The sequence below is a fragment of the Accipiter gentilis genome, chromosome 18 (genome assembly GCF_929443795.1).
Source record: "Accipiter gentilis chromosome 18, bAccGen1.1, whole genome shotgun sequence".
Classification (NCBI taxonomy): Eukaryota; Metazoa; Chordata; class Aves; order Accipitriformes; family Accipitridae; genus Astur; species Astur gentilis.
The window spans coordinates 14,325,878-14,347,561 of NC_064897.1; the positions used below are offsets into that span (position 1 = coordinate 14,325,878).

At 44.3% G+C, this 21,684-nt stretch overlaps 1 protein-coding gene across 6 annotated transcripts in view; it reads left to right on the plus strand.

Moving 5' to 3' along the window:
- Positions 1 to 8,380: 8,380 nt before the first annotated feature.
- EPS8 (epidermal growth factor receptor pathway substrate 8) overlaps positions 8,381 to 21,684 on the plus strand; it is a 139,238-nt gene continuing 125,934 nt past the window's right edge. For 2 of the 6 annotated variants that reach the window (XM_049822098.1, XM_049822095.1), the window contains exon 1: positions 8,381 to 8,651. The gene's annotated coding sequence lies outside the window, so the exon portion shown is untranslated. Of the gene's footprint in view, positions 8,652 to 9,043; positions 9,219 to 21,684 lie in introns of those variants that run through there. The other 4 variants (XM_049822101.1, XM_049822100.1, XM_049822102.1 and 1 more) reach the window with 4 other exon arrangements.

Below are 21,684 nucleotides of genomic sequence, written 5' to 3' on the forward strand. Positions count from 1 at the left end.
AGCCGTAGGTCCCCGCAGCCAGACCCACACATGGGCCTATTTCCTGACCCGTCCGTGTCCCCACAGCCCAGCCTGGCCACCCTGGGGCTGTGTCTGACCCCTGTTCGTTCACTGCAGGTGAATGGTTTATCACCCTGAATTCTCCAGTATCATCCTGTGCCTGTACTTCTCTGGGCTGCATCCCGTGTCCCCACTTTGGAGGCTTCTGCTGTCCTCCTACCTCATTATACTAGGGTTGTAAATATGTCATAATACATAGACTATCAGCTTGTTACTATTATCTGTATAAAAATTATTATGCCATATGGTTATACCATATGATTCTGCCATATTTTTTGCAGCTCTAGAGCTAAGCAAAAGTTAATTAAATTAGGCAATAGCCACCTGAACATTAGAAAATTGCTGTTATGACTAAACAAGATAAAACACCATTCCAGGGGGGCCAAAACAAGTCCAGACAAAGTCTGACACGTCCTGAGGTGTTGCCGGCTTAGTACAAAGCCTGCGGACTGTCCCCAGCCATGGCAGCACTATGCTTCCCGGGCTAGGAGGCTACAGCTGGGTGCACAGGGCTGGGGAGGAGGGAGGGACGGTTCTGGGGGAGCAGAGGGAGAAGGGAGGTTTGGCAAAGGGCCACACAGCGAACGCAAAACATCCCTTGCCTGAAGGCGACGCGATGCCCAAGAGACACAGGGGTGGAGCACGCTGTGGAGTCTTCTCTGACCTGGTGTCGCTTCTTCAGGTACAGCTGAAAAAGGCTGAACAAGCTGATGGTAGGACGGCCGTTACAGGGATGGTGCTCTCAAAGACCCCTCCACCATCCAGGTCTGGTGAGAGGCAGTGACCTCCAGCCGGGAGTTTTCCGTGCTCCAGCTGTTTCTGTTCCATACTTCCTGAGAGGTGTGTCACACAGCTGGCGATGCTACCTCCCAGTTGCTGCACTGGCGAGAGAGGGGTTGCCAAACACTATGAACTTTCGTAAGCCCTTGGCTGAAAAACCACACCTTTGCACTGCTTCTCCCTGGAATAATATGCATACGGTGGATGTTGTCCGAAATCTCTCATCCTCTCTACCAGACAGGATTATTTGGGAGTACAAAAGACCTCTGGAAGGACATCTCTCAGCACTGTCTGAAAACCACACACTGAGCTTTGCTTATTTATTTAGTAAAAGGGGAAAATGTTTGCTTCTGAATACATACATCTGCAGTGAACTTCCCAGGTGAGTAACCCTAAGAGATTTTAATAAGCCAGTGGTGCAAAGTAGCATTTAGAAGAATCAATTTTAAATTAAAAACTCCTCACATGGTGGAGGAAGGAGAATGGCACACAAGAACAGCAATAAGCCGTAAACTGTACAAGATGCTTCCCACTTTGTAGATATATATGCAGTATGTCCCATAGTGTTTGGGATATTTTTTTGGTGAGTTAGAGTGTGGAGTCATTGTCCTCAACTCCTTCAACCTACTTAAAGCTGTCTGGGAAGAAGAAACATCTCACAAGAGGTCTTTGAGGCAAGATCCTAAACAAAGGTGATAAAATCAGGAGTGGGCCGTGGGATAAATGTATGAGGCAATTAAAATAGAATATGATCCCAGGCATCCATAATAAAGGTTCAAAAATTGCTTTAAAAGTGTGTGTTGACTGGCACATCATTTATATTCTGTTCACTCCGTACCTCATCTATTGCTCTGCAGTGACTTCTGTAGTGTGCATAGGGACTGGACAAAATTCAACCAAAGTAATTGAACCCTGCCTTTCTAAAGCACGTTTTTGTTTGGTTGTGTTTATGTTCTCACTTTGCCTCTTATACTATTGCGTAGTGTGCTAGTAAACTGTTAAGAAGCCTTTACGGACCATCTGATGAACTTTGTGGGGTTAATTGCTTTTTCTAGGCAGATTTTTATTCGATAGCCGAAAGTAGCTGTTAGACTGCTTGCTCAGTGTCAGGCTGCATCAGAGGGCCTTCAGCCCTATTTCTGTGCGCTCCAGGAGGGCTGCATAAGGTCTGCTACGGTGGGTGGCTTCTCCTTGCTCCAGCATATCTGAGCAAACAGTCGTGACTGCCTCAGTATGAAATCCAGCACTGGCTGACTAATGATGATAATAAAGGTAGGATTTAGTCTCCCTTTTTATTATTATTATTAGCCTTCCCTGACTTTACTTGTTATAAGCTGAGGGAAGGTCATCTTTTATTTGATAGTATGTGTGCTTCAAATGCTGATATTACCACGGGGCTTGGGGTGCCTTAAGGCAAGTCATAGCTTCGAGTAATGTGGCTGTAGATCTGCCACATCTGCCAGAGACTCGAGCAATTGTGAACTCAGACATTACATATGTTTATCTGAAAACTGTATGGAGTGGAACTATCTCATGGGGACCTTCCTTAGGAAAGAAAAAACTTGTTGAGTCTAGTTGCGTTTGTGACAGTATACACAGCCTTTCGATGATGCCATAACCTCCTCAGTTGTAACTCCCAGGACCGCACCTGTGACTCTCTGTGAAATCAAATGCAGAGATGTTGTCCCATTTTTTGTACAAGGCACCATAATGGTCAGAGCACCGCGCAGGGAGATTGGGTTCCTGGGTCCCACCATAACCCTACTTCCACGGGCACTGGATGCAGCTTCCCAGTGTGACGGAGCCTCTTCAGCTTTGCCAATGTGGTGTGACCAGAAACAACGAGTCACGTTCTTCCACCCCAAACGCATAAGATTCATGTAAAATGCATTTAAAACTATACATGTACGTGCACGCACAGTTATTTTATATGCATTTATTGTTATTTTCATTTCTGATCTCCCAGGGTCAGACGGTACCGTCTTTTAAATTCTATGATTTTAGGCTTTGATAAAAACACTATTTATCCAAGTTTCAGGATATAACTGTGAGGTTTTTCAGTATTAGCTGAGCTTCGGCTGCTCCTTCTGTACAACGAAGTTTGTCTCTCCAGATTCATTAATGCTGGTAGACAATTTTGAGGTCTGTGGCAGGAGCTATGTAGCCAAAAATTGTCATCAGCATTATTAATTACTTCCCTCAGCTAATGAAAGAATTATGCAATCAGAACTAAGCAAGTGTGTGCTGAAATGATGGGGATTTTTTCCCACATAGCAAGTGCAGAATTTCAGATGACCTTAAAAACGGGAACTGGGACTACTGTTTTAAAAACTAAAATTCAGTGCAATTAACAATAAAAATACAGTTTACAAAGTAATTCTGGCCAATCAAGTGATTTTAGAATTGTCATAACGATACTTGATATAGTTCTTAAAAGCTTAATCGGCTATAGTCTATGAATACATCAAATCCTCGTCATTCGTTAGAAGAAGAAAGCCTCTCCCTCTGACATTTCTGCTAGGAAACATGAAATCTACAGACCCCAAACCCAAATAATAACATCAGCATCTTTTTTATCAACACTTCATGATTATTAAAGAAATGTCTTGATTTTAGATTCTTGACTCAAGAATTCTGAAGGCTTGGGATGAGCCATACGGTTAAGATTGTTCCCCCTCCTCCACCAGAGAAGTATAGTTCAAAACCCTAGAAGAAAAAAAGAAAAACCAGAAACTTCTATAAATTCTAGCAAACCAGATGAAATTTTTTTTTCAGTTAAATATTTTTGTTTCTGCCTGCCCTCTTTCTTTTCTTATTAATATGAGATATAAGGAAAATGAAATATCTGAGGTTTAAGGCTCTACCTCTCTCCCAATAAACAGAGAATTGTTATAAAAACCATCTATCAATCTTCCCTATAAAGAGCAGAGCATAGATATAAAAAGATTGATTGTCTGTGTCCTATTTCATTTTTGTTTCCGTAAGATGATAGGAATATGGAGGCATCAAAATGCATAACGTTTGAGTTTGCTTTGTAACCTACAATTTATTTGCTTAAATTCAATTAGAGTCTCGTCCATCAAACACAGTGTACCTCGTGAGGGGATAGATCAAAATCTAGTAATCATGAACATGCAGAGCTTTGCCCACGTGATGTCAGTGGTTCCCATATGGCTTTTCTTATGCCTCAGGTTTCTTCCAGGACAGGGTCCTTGACTCCCAAATCCAAGTGTCAGCCAAGCAGCTCTCAGTGCAGAGATTGAGTAATGCGCAAATTAAGGATTTGGGTCTGATGCTATTCCTTCTGAAATAAATTGCAACACTCCCCATGGCTCCAGAGGGAGAGAGGTCCTCTGCATTACTTCACTAACTGATTGCAATGCATCCACATAGGATGTGCAGAAAGAACTGCCAGATAATTCATTATGTCACAGAGCCCTTGTCTTACTGGAAGGCTTTTTATCATCACGCGTTCAACTTTAATCTTAGCCATAAATTGACGTGGTTTGTAATTGATGCATTAGTAACTGGAACGGTTGGATGGCAAGTTTGTAAGTTATTGATGGGGGCAGCTTCAGGCAGAAGAGTTTTGGGCTGAGGTTAAACAGCTGGTTCATTTATCCTAGTCAGCTCACTCCAATAATCTCCCTCATGGAGGTAGCAATAATTAGGAACAAGGAGCAAAAATCTGATAACCCGTGGCAGCTAAACTAAGGGACAAATAGAGAAGGTGTATATTTACTGATGCAAGCTCCAAATTAAGCAAAACAGAGACCGGAACATCCCAGAGGTGTAACTCCACGTTCTCTGACTTGGGGATGCAGGCTCCACAAGGACCACGAGCAAATGATTGTGCCTTTTTTTTAAGATACCATACTTTTCTGCAGTACAGAGTGCTCCCTCATATAACCTGGGCAAAGTGATTCACGGCAGCTCTTTGAGGCACTCTTATCTGGGAGTCTCCCTGGAGTTCAGTGCCATGGCTGCATTCTGACAGACACCTTGTTCTCGCCTGATATATTCTCTGCCCTATCCTCGAGCTCTTCAGAAGAATCATTTCTTGGGTGGAAATGAGGCTTCTGGGAATCCTTTGTGCTGCTTTGGCTCCGTACCTGGCATAAAGGGTATGAGTCAGCCAGGAGCCATCCAGACATTTTCCCTCTGGTTCAGAACCGAGTCTGGAGTTCGGTTTCTGCAAGGAGAGAGTTACAGACGTGCTGGGTTCCTCCTTCCTTTTCATGTTTAGATCGTGTGTAGCTCTCTGCTCTGCTTTACTTTGTTTGCCTGAACCAACCTTCCCTAGAAAGGTTATTAAAGAAAATGCAAGTAGCTTCTGTAATTTCATATTAATCAACTCTCCGATAAAGAGAATCTCTCCGATAAAGGAATCGACTAACTACTTGACGTTCCAAAGCCTATGGGGAGACAGGAGGTCTTTTAATATTTTTTTTTTATATTCCATTTTTTTGGGGGGGTAGGGGGGAGCAAAACCAATTCCAAACACATTAGAGGGTTTGCCCAAAGCTAGTTTTTGGATAGCAGATCCTAGGCTTGTAATTGATTTAGAAGTTTATAGAATGTCCCCAATATGTTTAGACCAAGTCTATCTCACCAGTTTTGAGGCCATTATGTTATTCATAGAATCACTACTCAGAAAGTAAATCTGAGTTTAGAACAGTTACATTCACTTAGTTTCTACTGAAAATTGTCCAAAAAAAAAAAGTATTTTTATAGCACAAAGGATGACCCATTTAAGCAGAATAATTTAACACTGGACACACCCCAAAGAAACTCCCAATCAGACTACAAATGACTTTGGGACTAGAAGAATCTCTATGCTTATTCTTCAGATCCTCTGGCCTGCATTGTTTTCTAGATAGGACCGTGTTTAGCCTTTATGCAAAATGTTTTTTAAAATTTTACCTAAGCAGCAAATAAATACTTTCCGTATTTGGGATTTCTTTTTTCTCTTTTTCATAGCATAAAGAATGGAGGAGCGTGCACCAGTAGCCAGTCTCTTTTGTTTCTCTCATTTGCTGTGGATTCCTCCTGATTAACCTCACATTTTTATGTTCCTAAATCAGGAAAAAATCTGTTGTTTCTCACTGTAGCTGCATGTGCCTTAAAATCAAGAGAAGAATGAGCCTTGCTTTGTAAATTTTTCTCCCGAAAACTGCATGGATACGGTAGTGTCTGTTTTCAACGAGAGTGGAAATTCCAGTATCAAGCAGTGAATCTTAAATCCCCAGGCTCGCTGCAGCCAATGCTGTACAAATTGAACACTTGCCCACCTAGTTTCAATAGAGCCTGAACAATGATGCTCCCCATCAATCGGCAGGTTGGTTCCCCGCACTGTGCCTTCCATCGCGTGTACACCTGCAAAGGGGGCTGCAACTGGCTAGGACCACGGCGTTTGGCCAAATTCCACGCAGGAAGCAGGGGAGGGGGGAAGCAGGGGCAGCGAACAGACTCTGCTGGGTCTGCCAGACAGTTGTGCAAGTTGCTCGTTGTGTGTAAGTCATTCTGCAGGTTCCCAGCATGGAAAGTATCTTTAGGCTATTTTACAACAGAAGGAAATTCTTTGGCGTATTTCATCTTTTCCCCAAACAGAAAAACATTCGCGAAATGTCTTCTTCGCCCCCTGTGTTACAATGTTCTGGTTTCCTCTCTGCAGCGATATTAGCTTCATAATCATATAAACGAATTTATAAATGCCCATACCTGCTGTACACATCCTGAAGAAAAGTTGATCAAGCACAGAAATAGAATTTATTCTTCCCCAAGTCTTTCTCTCTCCTATTTATTCTTCTCGTTTCCCTTTTCTCATCCTCACATCCCACTTTCTTCCCACATTCCCTTTATCATCTCTGTTCCTTTTAAATATTGTCTTCCCAAATAAAAACAAACAAAAGTATCAACCACAGTGGTCTTCTACATTTGTCTTCTGTCCTTTGTTAAAGGGAATTGGAGCAGGGGGTGGTCTCGGGCTGCTATCCAGAAAAGAAGGGGGAAGAGAGGCACTGTTTATTCCTGCCAAGGACTCAAGCAGTCCCCAACCTTTTCTTTAATAGCATCTATCATATTCCTTTCCACCTCTCATGGGGTAACCATTTTACGTGTAAATTACTATTATTATTTACCTAGGGAGCATGTGCATGGTGACTGGCACGAATAGTTTGGAAACGTCAGTTTAGATGTCAGTGTTCCTGTAAGCATTAATTCACATGAGTGACCTGTGTGACCTCTCCATAATCTGATTCTTTAACGTTTGAAGGTTTGTTGGAGACAAACTTCCTGTTAACAAGATGAGTGTATGGTATCTGTGCAATTCCTTGCTTGTTAGGTACATAGAAGTGGACTCGACGCTCCCCTCCCCCATTATTTCACAAGATTTTTTGCGCTTTCCTGTTTCATGGAGGACCCCTGGCCCAGCAAAAGGAGCAGAGGCAGAACCAGTAGAAGAAGATGCAGCGGGACGAGGGGCTTTGCCAGCTCAGAGCCAGGAAGGGGAAGTTGGCTCAACTGTTTTTCTGTTTCTCTTGGGGTTTCTTTTTTTTTTTTTTTTTTGGAAGCAGGGTTAAGGTGAACTCCTAAGCGATTGTGGAGTGAGGCCCCACCTTTCCCAGCCTGATCTGCAAGCTCGGGTTACTCTCTCCCGTCTGGTTTGCGGGAGCTCGCAGTGAGCCTCACGCCTGCCTGCTGCCCGCTGCCTTCAGCTCTCAACCTGCCGGGGAGCCTGGCAAAATAACACCATTTGCGGAGCTCAGATCTTATTTTCGGTGACATTTGCTGGAAAACACCAGGCCAAGGATGGACTAGCACCACTTGAGATTCAGCAACCGAACCGCTGCAAACAGTAGCCGAGCGATATCTTCCTTTCTTCTTTAAAAAGTGTTTGAGAAAATCCATGTCCTTCCTGGAGAAGCCGTCAGGGGCACGACTCTGGCAGTGATGGCTCTGACTTCACCTGCCTCTGCACATGAGTCACGGAGTGTTATAAAAAGCAAGGACCTGCCAAGTCTCATTTCTTGGAACTGAGTGGAAATTTCAGCAAGCAGCTGCTCTTTCATTAGTTTAGACTTTTCCTCTGTGGGTTTTGTGAAGAGGGCCTGGAATTACAGAAACTTTGTAGCCTGAAGGACCTGTTGCTGCGTTTGGGTAACCGTGGCTCAATCCTGGAAGCGGCTACGTGTTTGGTCTAGTTCTGATTTTGATCTTTGTGACGAATCTTGGCGAAGCCTGGAAGGAGACTCGAGAACACAATAAAGCAGGTTTGTAAGTCTTTCAGGATTGGCAATTCAATCCTATCAAAAATCGGGAGCGGAACCTCAAAAATCAGATTAGCTCTCCTGTATGCTACCTGAAGGGGGGTTCCTTTCTTCTTCCTGTCTGATGCTGTTGAAAGATTTATGTTTTCTAGCTTGTCTCTGGAGTCACAAAAGACAAAAACTTATTTGAAAGTGAAATCGGTGGAAACCGATATTCTCAGGGAACAGCCCGATTTAGGAGTGGAAGTCGCTCATTATAGAAATCGTGACTGTGGCAGCAGCTTAGCGTGAGGACTTTGGCTACCTGTAAGCATGCCAGTAGTATCTGCGCATGGGACTATTCCCCGTGCTGAGTGAAAGCCACGTGTAAGTTGTCAGGGTCAGGAGGAATGTGGTGCCAGATGGAAACAACATAAACAGCTGGGAGATCTCATCCGGGATTTCGAGCGAGGACGGGAGACTTTTGTTCTCGTAGCCCACTCCTTCCGAGCGTGGCTTGGATACACCTACTTCTTCGGGGAAGGATTTTGCTTTGGAGCCTTGGTAGGTGTTGCGAGCGGCTCTTTTTCTTCTCGATGAACGCTTACGATCACTTTAAACGACTCCCGTGTTTCAGCCCGGCTCCGGGGAGCTGCTCCCAGTCCCTCCGCGTTTCGTGAGCGCCCTGTAAACCGCGACCGGGAGCGGGAGGCGAGGCGGCGCCGGCGGCGCGCACGGCCCGCACGGCGCGGGGGGCTCCGCGGGGCTCCGCGCTGCCCGGCCGCGGGCCCGCCCCGGCCGCGGGCTGGGGCTGGGGCTGGGGCTGGGGCTGGGGCGGCGGGGCCGGGGCCGGGGCGGGGCGGCGGGCCGGCAGAGGGAGCTCCGCTCCGCTCCGCTCTCTGCTCCGCTCTGCTCCGCCGCTGCTCCCGGTGGCCGGCGCCCTCCCCGCGCCGCTCCGGCACTTTGTTGGCGGCGCGGAGCGGAGAGCGGAGACCCCGCGCCCGCCCCTGCCCGCGGCCCGGCGGCGGCGGCGGGGAGACCCGGGGCCGTCGCCGCCACCGCCACCGCCGCCACCACCACGCCGGTGCGGGAGCCGCGCGGCGCACCCGCCGGAGGAGGACGCCCGGGAAGGTAAGGGGCTGGCGGGGCGGGTTTTCCCCCGGTCGCCGAGCCCCAACCCCCCGCCCCGCTTTTGTTCCGCCACCCTAAAAAGCCGCCCGGGCGACCGCCCGGCTCTGTAAGGTGGCGAGCTGCGGGGCATCGACCCCAGGCTGCCCCCCCGGTCCCGCTGCCGCCGCCCTCCGCTGGGGCAGGGGCCGCTGGAAAACTCCCTCCCGGCCCCCCCCCGGGCCGTGCGGGGCTCTGCCGCCGCCGCTGGGGACGGCGCTCGCCGCCGCAGCCTTTCCCTGCCGCCGCGGCTTTCCACGGACGTAGCTCCCCGCGTGTATACGTGTGTATGTATAGGTGTACGTATGTTTTTCTCCCCCCACGCCCCCCCTTGCGGTAACGCCACCCGCCGCCACACCTGCTCTGCTCGCCCCTTCCCCGCCGGGCGCCCCCCGGCAGCGAGCCGCGGTCCCGGGGCGGCGGGGCGAGGGTCCCCGGCGCTGCCCGGGAAGGGCAACGTCCGTGCCTGGCCCTCCTCCTCCTCCTCCTCCTCCTCCTCCTGCCTCACCTTCTACCAGGTGACTTGGCTTTCACTCCTTATTGTGGTATTTTTTCCCCCCGCGGTTAAGCTGGCTTTTCCAAAGCTGGCACGTATTGCTGGTAGCTGGCGAAGGGCAGCTTTCGGGTGCCCTAATCCTGTTGCATGCCCGTGTTTCTTGGGTGCTCTGCCCTGCTGTCTTCCTTCTCCTCTGCTGTGCAGCCCTTGCCCTCCAACTGCTAACTTTCCCTGCCGTTCTTCCTCTTTCTGCCCCTCTCGTCGCCATGACGTGCGCTCCCTTACGCATCGTGCACGAGGGGTGACCCGGGCCCACAGCGGAAAACAAGGTTTGTGGCATTTTGTGGCATGATTTAAGGTGCTTCTCCCCACCCTTCCCCCCCGTAACCTCAGTAGGTCTGTGTTGTATCCACGAAGGGCAAGACATTGCAGCTTCCCCTAAACCCCAGGTTCAAGCCAGCTAGTAGCAGGCAATAGAAGGGTGAAACAAGTTCTTCTTAAGGATGCTGTTTGGGAACCGGCCCTCCCACTCAAAACCTGTGCTTTGCCTTGGCTCGTTTGGGGGGCTTGTACCCCCGGAGTTTAAGACATGAAGCAGTATGACCTTTGGCGGAGCCCGCTGTGTGTACTTAAAGCGAAATACTGAAGATAAAAGTATTACTGCTCTGTGTTACATCTATTGGAATATTAACCAAATGATGGATCTCGTACGTCTTTGCAGCGTAGATCCTATTTTAATTGTGCTTCTCCCTCATCATCAAAAATGTGGTCCTCCTCCCTTCCTATTGACCATCTTTCTTCTCGTTTGTGATTGTGCAATGTCTGTACGTCAGCTACAAAAGTTGCTTACATGGGAGAGCGTAAAAATGACCGTTTTTGTTGTTAGCAACTGGAAATACTGAATCAGCACTGTGTGACCGGTCTCCTTTCCATGGAGTACCCATGGAAATGCTGCAACCCTTGCCCTCTGAGAAGCGGTCCTCTCCTAGGCCAGGCTTGAAACGGGTTGGTCGTTTCTTCTCAGTGAGCAGTGGGGACTGCAAAAGGCTTACAGGGTTTCCAAGGTGTAAGGGAGATGCAGCATACCTCATCTTGATTCACAGCTCACAGCGAGCGGAGCATTATTAGCATACGGGTATCGTCAGGTAATGAAATACTGTGCTGGAGGCTCTGTGGAAGCAGGTTGGGGCTGCTGCTTGCTTTTACTGGGGGAGGCTATGGAAATATAAGTGGCTTTGGACTTTAATTGTCCAACTGGTTTGTATTGTCACATACTCATAATGGCTGCAGGATTGAGTTATGCCTTCTCATAGCTCAGAACGAATGTTTCTGATTGTGTGTAATTTTAAAAGCAGCCAAAGCATCCCATTAGATTTAATCGGGAGGGAGGCGACACCCCACAAGCAACAACACCCAATAGTGATGAGGTGCCAGGTTATATATAGCTATAATAGAGAGGGCAAGATTGATCTAAAGATAATTACTTTTGCTGTGAAATGCACAGGCAGAAAAAAATACAGAAGTTTTGCACTTGGCGACAACTAAATTTGTGAAATATGATTGATTTTCTTTCTGTCCATGGTCTAGCTGTAAATGGCGAATCAGTCACATTAACTGCTGCATTTTTTCCCCCTGTGGGTGAAAGCTTATTAAAATCTAAACATCTGAAGTCGAATAATTGGTGCCCTGAGGGTCAAAATAGATTAAATATATAAGAACTTTTCTCTTCAGCTACTGCAGTGAGATAACAGAAGACTTCAAGTCCACACAATGAAGACTGCACTAATAAAGTGCTCGCTAACTTTGATTTCGGTGTCTAGCACTTGTTCCTCTTATACTCCTAATTACAATTCCTGCATCACTCTGTCTCTCAAATGGTGAATGACTGGTCAACGGTATGAGATTTTCTTGAAGACACAGCTTCAGCTGTGCCAGACAGAAAAATGGAGCCCTTTGGTCTGTGACCCATCCAGACTGTTCTCTTTCTGCTGTGGCACTGGTGGCCAGAAAGACAAGACATTTAACACCTCAGGGCTGTGTTGCTTACTGTACAGTGTGCATGGCCCGATCCTAATGTCTCTATTCAGAGAGAATTGGAAAGGGGCTTTGCTTGTGTGTGCATTTTCTGTTTCCCACGTTTCCTTTGAAACGAGGATTTCTTCTTGCTTTCTTACTTAACAGCATCTGGTTCTGTGCCCCCTTTGTCCATAGGGATTCAGAGTTTTCATCATTCTAGTCCTGAGCTGGGTTTGCGAGGAGGCTATCAACAGCTTGCCGTTAGATGGCTTTTAACTGATTTTGAAGCTTCAGTAGTTGTTTTGTGGTGCAGAGAGCAGCATGGTGCCTGAGGTACCATTTTTCCTCGTAGTAGTAGGGCCATACTTACACAATACCCACTAAAACTGTAAGTCACTAAAACCACCATTGATTACTAAACTAACAGTGCAGTTATATATTAAATTTTCACGTTTGGGGAAAAAAAAGAAAAAGACTAAGAGGCTAATTTCTTGGTTTTGGTGCTAGTTCTCTAGTTTTTCCAGTATTAAATGCTTTGCGTTACCAGAAACTAGAACTCCTGCTTTCAGGGAGGGCTGTAACTGCTGTCATTTGATCTCAACTCCAGAGTTAGATTGATTCATCCATCGATTTATTCATCCAACACACTGAATTTCTCATAGTTTTGTACAGATCTTGATTTAACCCTGATACCTAGGAATTTCAGTTTCCCACCCTAGACTGCAAGTTAGATGATCGCTGTCATCTTAATTTTACGTTTTGCTGGGAACTTCAGCTGTTACTGCAGTCCTGAGTGACTGCTGGGTTTTTCCCTGTTGTACCCATAGATGAACTTGGGTATAAAGTCATTAAAGTTTCATCTAAGTCAGTCAGACTATTTGGTGTGTACGTCGAAAAGCATTTGTATAGCTGTTTACAAAACAGAGCTCTTCATTCACTGAAATGGAAAGGTAAGGCAAGGTGTCCTTTATAGCGTTTGATACTCAGAGAACCTATGTAATTTTGCTTGTTGCCTGGCGAGGTTAGTCACAGCCTTCTTGGAAAGACCACGATGATGTGGGAAGAAGCAACCTTTAAATCTGTTTTGTGGGGAGGGATTTTTTCATTTGTTTGTTTTGTTTTTAATTGCATGTCACGGATACTGGGGGGATAAAAAATGAATCAGTCACAATTGGAAACGTTAGCATTAGCTTTTGAGGACCTGTTTTCATTTTGAGCTGTGACCATGAGCCCACACTCACTAACACATGCTTTTGATTTTATTCTGTAATGTCAGTTTCAGTAAAATTTTAAATATTAGCCAACTCAAGGCCTTCAATGCTACTAGTTGAACGCTTCCAGTCCCTTCTTCCCTCCCTTCTCTGTGCCACTGTCTAAGTAATTAAAGTTACTCATGCTGTGAATCTCCACAAGATTAAGATCTAAAGGAGAAACAGCAAATTACAAATTACTCTCTTTGCGTTTATCACCTTTGTGTTTTTCTGAATAGACTTCAGCAGCCTTGTGTGTTCTGGAAAAACAAGGTTAGCAGGCGTCTGTCTCTAGCTTCAAAGGTACAGGGCTAGTACTTTCCATGGAATTTGTACATGTCTCCTTAAGTTATTCATTTCTGTGGGGTTTTCTGTTGTGTAGTTTTCTGACGCATAACAGGCGTCTTCATTACTGATGGTGTGACAGGGGATTCTACTTGCATTTGTTCTTAAAGCTTCACTCAAGTTGGCGTTTTGACCAACGATGGAAATTGCTATGTTCTCTATAAAACTACAAACTAAAACCAAACCTGTATAAAACTCTGGGCTGTGAAATGATGAACTCCTTGTCCTGTAATACTGTGAAAACTTTGTCTATTTCAACAGAATATTTAGAAAAAACTTACCATTTTAAGAATGGTATCTGTTGAGTGAGAGTAGGTGTTACAGGTATTCAGTAACTTAAAGTAGGTTTTGTGCAGATAACTTGTTTTTTTCTTTTTTTTTTTTTCTTTTGAAGAATGCATTGGTGTTACATGAGAGAGAGGATTTATCTTTTAATAATCCAAAATGTTACCACTTAAGGATTTTCTGGATTTTAGAGATTACCACTGCAGGTAAGGGAACATCTGACTTCTTTCAAGCCTCCCATGAGCATAGAGGAGCTGTATTCAGCTGACTTCGTTGTGAAGCTGCCGTAGCTGGTTCTTGGGCCAGGGGGCTGGGATTTGCTGTAGCTGCTGGATGCTTCAGACTTAACCTACTGCAAGAGCATCGCTGTAAGCCTTAATGTCTGTAGCTCAGGACTGTTTGTAACTGGAAAATAAAGGGATGACTCATGGGATTTGTGTGTATTACTTTGATTTCTACTCCTGCATGTAAAAGCATTTTTAACAATTTGACCAAGTAGAAAAGCAGGCACTAGGACTGCTGCTTCTCCCATCAGTGCTCTGTTCTCCTCCCCCTTGCCTTCCAGAAATTGGCTCAAGTGCAAAGAGAAGCTGAAAGTGAGATGTTAGCAGTACCTTTTTGCTGTTCGTTAATATAGGTCCAGACTCATTGGGCAAGGGAAACTATATTTAACATACCCCCCAAATCAGCTGCATAAAACTTGATCTAAAAAATATGAGAACTACATGAGATCACAGAAGTCTGGTTGCTCTTCAGTACTTGCAGATGCCTGGTGAGACACAAGATTATCCCAATTTTATCAACGTTTTAACTTGAGGTAGAATTTGACGTTGCTGCGATTTGTTCACTTAATGCTCCTAGTGATTTGTCTTTCACCTGAAATGTGAACTTTGGTTAATGAGCACTTTCTTTCATTCTGGGGTGGTTGAGAGGGCTTAATGTTAATTCAGCCCTCTGAATGCTCCTTTCATGCAGACTGAGGACTCTGCTCTTCGTTCTGATGTACTCTTCCTTCTTCCGATGCCGCTGCTCGTTTTGCTTGCTTCCACAGTGTGTCTGAGGTGTTGTCTTCTCTATCTCCTGAGTCAAAGAACTCTTTGTTTGCAGTGTAAAATATAATTTGGAGTAATTAGCCATGAGAAAGCTTTCTTTTTCTAATCCGTAAGGGATTTAACACTTGGTGTTTCAGAGAGCTAGGTATCTGGTTGATGCAGGGATTCATTAAAGAGTTCAGTGCCTGTGAGAATCCCAGTGTAGATCATAAAAATATTTTGAATGTGCAGTTCTATTACTCAGAGCATGTCAATGTGAGACCTTTGTGCAAAGAGCGAGACATTCATCTTGTATGTTGAGTTCTTCACTGTAGCTGGGTGCACCTGACAATGATATAGCAAGGACTATGCAATGAAATTGAGTTACATCATGAGGAGTGTGTGATATCAAGTTGTAATAAAATTCAACTTGATGATCTCCCGTGCCATTTTAAAAATGGCACGGAAAAGTCAGCCATTTATAGATGTGCCTCTAACGTAATTTTCAGCTTTGCACAACATGTCTTGAGAAGCCAGTGAGTGCATTATACTGCCTTCAGTTGGAGATATAAATATACATCTATGTTTCACATTCAGAATTGGGTGGCAGGCTGTGCATTTAAATACACATTTTTCTTCTTTCACTTCAGTGTCATCTTAGGCTCAGTTTTCCCAGAGTGGAATTACTTATTCTTTTCTCCACTTCTAGCATTATTTATTGCTTTGCGTTCTTTCCATGCTCTCGCAACCTTAGTGTAATGTTTCATCTCTTCTGTTTCCTTCTCTTCCTGTATTTAAGAGTAAAGAATTGTCTCGGGGTGAGGGCAAAGGGCTGGCAGGTAGGAGGGTGGAGTCTGTTCCTATTTCAGCTGCAGATTTTGTTATGGCTAATAAATCCAGGCTAACGGGTAATTAGCTTCTTATTGCTATCCCACATACAGAGGGCAGAGTGAGGAATCTGGACTTAGTACTTCAGCGTCCATTAGGTAAATTACCCCTGTCTGACCAATGTCCTACCACTGCTGAGAAACAAACACAGGTTCTCCATTGCAGTCACTGTTTCCCTTCTCATGGCTGCTTCTGTGCTAAAAGCACTGCTGCGTTTTGAGCCGAGCCGTCAGCTTTGGTCTCAGTTCTCCCCTGGCTGAAGTTTTCCTTCCTTCTCCACTTGCCTGAGCCATGTTTCTCCACCATCTTCCATATTCTGGCCCCTCCTGCTCTTGAGTCTTGATATAACTTTAGTCTCCTGTTTTTTTTTCCTTTCTGTTTCTTTATTTATCTCCTAAGTTTTCCCTAACCTTTTTGTTTTACTTCACTCTTCAGTTGCACATCCTGCTCTGTGTCCAACTTTGCAGAATGCACTTCACGGCACTTCTTGCAGTAAAGCTTTTTCTTGCTCGCAAACCAACTCTTTTTACCCTTTTGTGTCATTAGTCTTCCAGTGTCTTCTGAAATGCATTTCAGATCCATTGATCTCAGTGGGACACATTGTATGTGAAATTACATGTGTAGTCAAGTCTTTGTGGGATAGGGTTTGAAAAGTCATGTCTTTTCTAAAGGTTTAATGCTGTGCACTTTGTCTAGGCAATAATTTTAAGCTCACGTCAAGCAGTTCTAGAGCTCAAGACCTGAACAGGAGGTGATAGAGTGTGTGTAGGCATTTGTTTTCCCTATGTGAATGCGGTGTCTAATACGCACACGAAAAAGTCTGTTCAATCAACGTCTTACTGAATATGATATTCCTAGAAGTGCCTTCAATACATGGCGGCATTTGTTCTTTTCTACTTAGAGTTTAGAGTTTTTCTCACTTTTTATATTAAAGCTAAATGTTGACATGCAAGGCAAAGACGTGTTCATACATTTCTTAAAAGTGACAGAACAGTATACAGTCCTGGAGGAGAAGCAAGTTGCTGTTGAGGCCCAGTCTTGGTGATGACCAATTGAAGTCACAGTTTTGTGCAGCTTATCAACAGTTTGACTTCTTCAGAGGGGCTCAGACTTCTCGGTTGGGGGTTTGGCAGATGAGATGGTCCTGCTGGCCTATGCAGTACAGCATTTTGTGCTCCACAGTGGCGAGTAGCTTAGAGCAGCTGGCAGCAGTGGACTACGTCTTCCCGGGTGTTGTGGTTTAACCCCGGCCGGCAGCTAAGGCTCACCCAGCCACTCGCTTACTCCCCCCCGGTGGGATGGGGGAGAGAATCGGAAGGGTAAAAGTGAGAAAACTCCTGGGCAGAGATAAGGACAGTTTAGTAGATAAAGCAAAAGCCGCGCACGCAAGCAAAGCAAACCAAGGAATTCACTCCCCACTTCCCATGGGCAGGCAGGAGTTCAGCCATCTCCAGGACAGCAGGGCTCCAGCAGGCCTGACGGGGACTTGGGAAGACAAACGCCATCACTCCCAACGTCCCCTGCTTCTTTCTCCTTCCCCCAGCTTTCTATGCTGAGCATGACGTCCTGTGGTCTGGAATATCCCTCGGGTCAGTCGGGGTCAGCTGTCCTGGCTGTGTCCCCTCCCAAATCCTTGTGCCCCCCCAGCCTCCTCGCTGGTGGGGTGAGGAGCAGAAAAGGCCTTGGCTCGGTGTGAGCACTGCTCAGCAGTAAGGAAAACATCCCTGTGTTATCAACACTGTTTGCAGCACAAATCCAAAACACAGCCCCATACTAGCTACTAGGAAGAAAAATTAACTCTATCCCAGCCAAAACCAGCACACTGGGGAAAGTGTTTGCTGACTTTATTGGAGAGGGGATGGATGCGCAGAGCATGAGAGTTTATGTGCCATCAGATTCTTTGAGTGTTTTAAGCTGTACTTTTATAACTCTGAAAGTTCTTACTGTCCAAAGAGATCTCCATTCCCTTTTTTAAAATCTAAAGATCTTGAAGACAGCTGTTTTGACTCTTTGCCTCAGTTTTCCTATTTATAAACAAAAAATCTATCTGTGTCTCAGGAGTTCTGTGAGGCTTAATTAGCAAATGTTTACATAGCCTTTTGAAGATATAAAGCACCATATAAATGCTAAGTAGTATTATTATTACCACCAGCTGCTTACTTGTAATTGCAGTAATAAAAGTTTCAGTGCTGGTGGTTGTATTATTGTTGTTCTAGATACAGTTTTGGTGAACACCAGAGACATTGGGGTGGTGGTAAAAGTGACGGTGCAGACCATGCTGAGGCACAACGTGTGGGAGAGCTGAGATGAGAGAAGCTGTGCTTCCAGCTATGGAATCTTTGTGAAGGACTTCTTTTAAAAAAAAAAGAAAAAAAAAGATAAAAGTCCGTAACTGGCAAAGAGTAAAACCTCTTCTGCAGTGTGCCAGCGTTTACAAGTCACAGGGCTACTGGGGGGTGGTGCATGCTGTGCAGTGTCTCACCTGGTTAGGAATGAGCTAGCAGCAGTTGCATTCCTGACACTGGCATGTAAAAGAAGGGATCTTTTAGAGATGATTGATAATTGGTAGTATAGGAAAAGAGATGTGGTATAAATCACAATTAGCCTTTAGGATTTTTTTCTTAGGTCTACTTTTGTAAAACATCCATGACTTAATGCTGAGCTATTTTTATTAATGTTCTTGCGCTTATCTCGCATAACCAGCTTGTTAAAAGAGGATATGAACACTTTTTAAGCCTCTGACTTATAAATTGTGAGAAAGAGAAAAGAAGATTGATTCCCACAGGCTTGAAGGTAGATTCATTTCTCTTCTAGTTAGCAAAATGAGAGTGGAGGAAAAATTAAGCTGAAGACTTAGTGGGCCAATCAGTTTTAGCCAGGTAGAAAATCATTAGATTTAGCTCTAATGTACAATTTAATTGTCAAACTTTAACCTAAAAGGAAATAAATACAGGGGAATTCTGTTTGGGTAAATTGATGATAATATCTTCAAGTCATTTATGCCTGAAGTAATAAGGGTAAGAAAAAAAATAATAACAAAGGAACACTGAGGGGGAACAATTATTTTGCTAACGTCTCCTGAGGATCTCAGGGGGTTACTAGGCTGCATTTTAAGGAGAATATTGTGCTGCTGGAATGTTGGAGAAGAATGATAATAATTGCGCTTTGAAGAAAACTTCTCTGTTCTTTTTACTGTAAACAGCTGAGATAAGATGGAAAAGTTTAGAAGAATGCAACACCTTCTGTGAGTTCTTTCAGCATTCTTAATTGCTCATTATGAGATCTCTATTTGAATATTGTTGTTAGATATTTCTGATGATTTTTAGGGGGTTCTAGTTTACTAAGTCGGGCTGTCAAACTGCCTATAACAAGTGATCGGTTTCTAATCACCTTAATATCGAGTATAACACTTATTTAAATTGCTAGGGATGTTTCCTAATAGCTTCTGGATCAGTTCTAATTATGAAGATGTGAATCAGTTAACATGTTGGAGAGATCACACGGATCTGGGTCATGGGCGACATGATTTCATAGTGGCTGCACTGCAAGTACTTCTAGAACAGAAATGATGCAAAGCAGGGAAGGAGGGAACTGATTCAGTCCTTTATGATTATGTGTAAGCAAATTTTCAGACAACTTTGAACATCATTAAACAGCAAGAAGAAAAGGCAGCAGCCTTCTTTTTTTATTTTTTTTTTAATTTTAGGGAAATCCTATTTTAAAAACAACCATGAAGCTTACAACCACAAAGTCTTTCTGCATAGAAACAGAAACAGTTTAAACACACAGAGGTAGGCAATATAACCCTGAGGACCATATGGAGATGTCCCAATTTGGCAGGTTCATAAAATGTTGCTTTAGCTGCTCAAAATATTTTCTGTAGCAAAGTGGAAGACAATTCATATCATTGTATTAAAGCTGTTCTCTCTTTATTGTGTGAGGCTGGTGACACCTCATTTTGAATAAAAGTCTGGGTTTTCTTGAGGGCTGTGGAAAAGAGCAACTGTTTTATGCTCCCTGCATACAGTGGTACAGCAATTTGATAGGAATTTCTTTTTCTGTTATCCTAGACTGCAACATACAGTAGTATAATAGCTATCTTTTGAAGTATGGAAAATCTGCCTAAGGGGCCATAATTTTAAAGTATAATATAAAATGCTGTTTTAATAAGGTTTGCTTCTTGCACGTTTTAAGTGCAAGGAAATGTGCGTGTTAAACCTTGCTAATCCATCATTTGCACAAAGTATTTGGCTCGTTCCCTAACTGTCAAGGAATTAATGGTGTGCTTCAATGAGGTCTTGCATTACTAGACTGTAATTATTTTTATAAGAGATTCTACGCTGTATTTGATGGTGCTTTATGAATTATCATAATAAATAAAATGAAACTGCCATTGTCAAAACATATGAGGAAAGTAATCTGATTCCTATTGTTTGTGTGCTCACCGGCTCACGAAATTGAGTGATTTCCAGTGGACTTCCAGGCTGTTGATACAAGTTGGTGAGGTTTGCTGGGTTGTACTGTTTTGCTGGTTCTTGTGACAAGTTAAACAATGGTGTAGCTGAGAAGAAGCAACTCCATTGACGAGATGACAACACATCTCTTCTGTACTTCCTCCTTTGGCCTTGTGCTTGAAAAGGGAGCAAAAAGGCAACGCATATATTGGTTCACTTAATGAATTCAGGTCCTCATCTGAACCGTGACGGCGTGACCTCTGGCAGTTATTGTATGGTAACAGGCTTTAAATTAAGTTATTCAGAGGAGTGCTTACAGCAGAGATGTCAGGACAGTGCAGGCATACCCAAGCAGATTTTAACTGTACTCCCCCAGTACCAGAAACAGGCTACAGTTGCATGGGACTCCATGCCTCTTGGCAGAGGACAGAGGTCCTTGCTGCCGTGCCTAGGCTGGGTCCAGTACCCAAACCTGGGTATGGTGTCTGCACTGTAGACACATCTTCCATCTGCATGCTTTTCTGGAGGTCTGCACCTAGCTAAAGCAGACTATACAGAAGATAGTACATATCATTTGCTTCTCAGGCAGACAGAGTCAGTGGGATAAAATCTCAGTTTCAGAATATCTACCTAAGATTTTCCCTTTGGTTTATTACAAATGTTGGTATGGTCATAGCTTCTCCAGATGTTGGCCAGTGACTGGAGGCTTGTTGTACTAGGCACTCAATTTCAAGAGAATTTTATTATTTAAACATTGTGTCTATTTTTAAGTCAGATAATCTATAAAACCTGTTTAAAGCCATGAGGGATCATTACATCATCTAGTTTGACCTCCAGAGTGTATGAAGGAGGAGAGCTTCTGCCTTTCTATTTCTGGTAGAAAAATATAAAATAAGATTTCTTGTCCTTCCTCTCTGAGGAAGATAGACACAATAATTTAAAGTACCTGCCTCTGGCAAACATTGGCATATTTCACTAAGTACATTAGTGAATTTTTAGTGGTTCTGTGTTTGGATTGTGTAAATGCCAGTACGTGGTGCTACCCTCTAGATGCTGTTGTTTGTATTTATGTTTTTTTTTTTTTTCTGGCACATAGCAGATGCAATCCAGATTTCCTCCTCTATACATAGACCTTTTCCCCCCAAACCTCATAGGCTAAAAGCAGATGATCCTGGAGTCTGTACTGTTTTCTCTTCATGCTTTGTTGTATGAACTCAGGTCAGTTTCTGAACCGCTGTATATTTTTCTGCATAATCATTTTTTGCTCACATGGCAGACTGAGACACTTGGTTTGCAAAACAGTTTCTAAGAGTTAAAGGCTGTACTACCCTGTGGGAGAAATCCATGGAAGTACTGGGGAGGTTCTTGTATTGGTTCATCTTGATATTTGAGAGACTCAGGGCCTTCTTACCTCCTAGACCATGGAGATGGTGGTGTACAGCGACTGGGATGTCCAGACGCGTGCAGTGCTAGTACTCGCAATAGTGTCAGCAATAACACTTTTTCTCCATGGTCGTGTCTCCCTTACAGCTGCTACTGAACAAGATTCACAGATGTCACTTCAAGCAGTTTTAAATTGAATCCACAAAGACTGTGTGGGAATGTGTCACAAATCCTTCAAGTCCTCCTTGGTCGTAAAATCTCCCTCACAGAGCTTTAGTGCAG